At 52.4% G+C, this 2981-nt stretch overlaps 1 non-coding gene across 1 annotated transcript; it reads left to right on the top strand.

The window, feature by feature from the left end:
• Window positions 1-1692: 1692 nt before the first annotated feature.
• Window positions 1693-1764, top strand: TRNAA-AGC (transfer RNA alanine (anticodon AGC)). The gene has a single exon. It is a non-coding gene; the product is annotated as a tRNA-Ala (tRNA).
• Window positions 1765-2981: the final 1217 nt, after the last annotated feature.

The raw sequence follows: 2981 nt of genomic DNA, 5'->3' as shown, positions 1-2981 counted from the left end.
TTGTGCTTTAGACATGTGTAATGCTAAAGTATGTAAACAAATGACAATTCTAAGTGTTGGCAAAGATATGGAGGAAGCAGACCCCTCATATGTTGCTTGTAGGAGTGTAAAACGGCTTGTAAAACTATTGAGTCTTCTCTATAAAATTAAACATACACCTGCTCTTCGGCAGCAATTCCACCACCAGTTATTTACTCAATGTCAATGAAAACGTGTGTTCACAAAGAGTCTTGTACAAGAATGTTCACACCGGCATTATACATAGTATCCAGAAACTATGAAAGCAACCCAAATACTCATGAGAGGTGAGTGGATAAGTAACTATGGTATATGCAGGCTACAGCATATTCCTCAGTAGTAAGAAGAGTAATGGACACAACAGGTAAGAATTTGTAAAACACTGAAGAATCCAGTTCTATGACATCATTTATGTAAAGTTTTAGAACAGGCAAAATCATGGTGTAGTGACAGAAACCAGAAATCAAAAACTTTTTGGGGTAAGACATATTTTCTAAGTCATGATGTAAGTGGGGGTTAAGCAGGTATATACACTTGTTATCAGCTCATTAAACTCTGCCTGGAAGATCTATCCATTTTATTTTATGTAAGTTATATCTCAGTAATAAAGTAGTTATAAAAATAAGATAGCATGATATCATAATGAGTATGTTATACCCAAGAACAGAAAGAGGGTCTCACCTTATTGTGTCTGAGGAAAAAAGTGGAGCAGACAATGCTTCATAGAAGAAATAATACCTGAGCTGAAGGTTGAAGAGGAAATTGTTTATAACATAATTTGGGGAAGTAAGTTACCAAACTTTGTGAAAAAGCCTGAAGCTATGGGAGACAGTGGCCTGCTTGGGAAACAGAGCTGGACTTCAAAGAAAATAGAATGTCCAGAGAGGCAGGAGGGGCGTCTGGCAGAGCTAACACCCCAGCAGATCACACAGCAAACTAACAAATTCTAACGTTATAAGTTTAGAAGGCAGTCCTATGATCACGTCACAAAAGAACTTTAGAAATCTTTTAGCTTAAAACATCATTTTTAGTCTCTGATTTGCCCCCAAAATCCTAACAACATATCCTATTCAGAGGCTTCTTTTAAGAATATTTGCTTTTGTGACTTTGGCCATTTGCACACCTGTCTAGGAAGACAGAGAAGTTGTGCAGATGTAAGAACAGCTCATAAAATAAAGTCCAGTTTGAAGATCACACAGAAGCAAAGACCGGACTGGTCTGCATGTGGGAGTATTTCAGGAAGCGATTCAAAGGGAGTTATTTTTCTTTTTTGTTTTTTATTTGTGGTGGTGGTTTTCTTCCCCACAAGGTTAGACTTGTAGGTCAAGTTCGGCAATGCTAGTTGGAGTTATAGACTGTCTCCAGGAGAGGAGGTGATGGCTGAAGTTCTGAGCATGAAAAGGAAGATATTTAAGAGCCACACCGTGGAAAACGGCAGGAACCGCTGCTGGGAGTCCATAAACTCAGAAGCCCGAGGTAGGGGAGCCCAGCTAAGAACCAGGCGCTGGTGGGGACATCGAAGAGAACGGGAGTTTTCCTGAATCTAACGATGATTAATCATCCATCGGAATATTTCTTCTGATTTTGTCACTTCTGCTGATAACTTCTCCCTTTACAGTTTTAGCAATTCATTTATATTTCACAATATGCTACTGCATACGGCGTTTTTGGGAAGGGGGTGTAGCTCAGCGGTAGAGCGCATGCTTAGCATGCATGAGGCCCTGGGTTCGATTCCCAGCACCTCCACTAGTAGTTGTTTTCTCCCACTGTTAAGATCAGTACATTTGACTTTCTTTACCCTAAGGGAGCAAAGCAAAACAGATTGCAGCATCCGTTCTTCACGAGGAAGAAACTGCTAGAGGCCCTTATTGCAACAATACAGAAATTGTGCGCTTTTTAACTTGATCCCTCCCCCTACCAGGTTTCAAAATATCATCATATTTATATTTACCCGAATAAAAGATCACAGTGCTCGTCACCGAGTTCGTCACCCTCCAGGCACCTGCGAGTCCCCCCCCACGCCCCTCCCCACGAGGTCTCTTAGTCGTTCCCCTCGTCGGAGCCTCCCGGTGCCCACAGCCGCCCAGGAGCGGAGCGTCCAAGTGACCCCGGGGTGCGATTCAAGGCCGAAAGCGCGATGGCAGCCCTGGGCAGGGCTGTGACTCTCTGGGTGGCGCAGCCTGCCGGGCCCTCCGCCCTCCCAGCCCGGAGCCCACTCGCCAGAACGCACAGCCGGGCGCCCTGGCCCTGGGGCGAGCCCGCTGCTGCCCCGGCCTACGGGCCCCCCGGTTCCCAGGCGCCCGCCGCGGAGACAGGTCCCTGCGCGCTGCTCCTGAGCAGAGCCACGCGCCGCCCCGTCGCCGTGCGGACAGTTGTGCTTCCCAGCAGCCGGGCACCACGGCCCTCGCCCCCCGCCACCCCCACGCCCAGGGCGGCGGGTCCCCGGTCGGCGTCGTGCCCGGCGGGCACCCGGACCGTCCTGCGGGGCGCTGCGCTGTCCCCTCCGGGCGGCCCCGGCGCACACGCGCTCCCGTCCGGGGCCCCGTCCGCGGGCTCCGCCGCCGCGCTCCCGCAGATCCCCGGGGGTCCGGGCCCTGTGGACCCCCCGGCCCCCTCGGAGTTCCGGAGCACACCCGGTAACGCCGGGCTGTCGGGGCTGACAGCGGGCCCGGCCCCCGCCCGGGGTCCGCGCAGCCCCGCCGCGAAGCGCGCTCCCCGCGTGTGCCGGCTCTGCGCCCCGCCGGGCCCTCCGGGCGGAGAGACTCAAGGGGTCCTTGTCGGGGGACGGCGTCTGTGCGGGTGCACCCGGGTGGGGTCACACTGAGCAGGGGGGACTTTGCCCCAGCGCGACTGGTGCCCTCGTGAGGGGCGCCTGCAGACCCGGGGGCCGCGCGGGGAGGGCGGACACCCAGGGGACAGAGACCCTTGGGGTCAGAGACCCTGGGGGACAGAGACCCTGGGGA

The sequence above is a fragment of the Manis pentadactyla genome, chromosome 16 (assembly GCF_030020395.1).
Source record: "Manis pentadactyla isolate mManPen7 chromosome 16, mManPen7.hap1, whole genome shotgun sequence".
Taxonomy (NCBI): Eukaryota; Metazoa; Chordata; class Mammalia; order Pholidota; family Manidae; genus Manis; species Manis pentadactyla.
The sequence above is the reverse complement of the archived record's forward strand: the minus strand, read 5'-3'. Positions and strand labels throughout refer to the sequence as shown.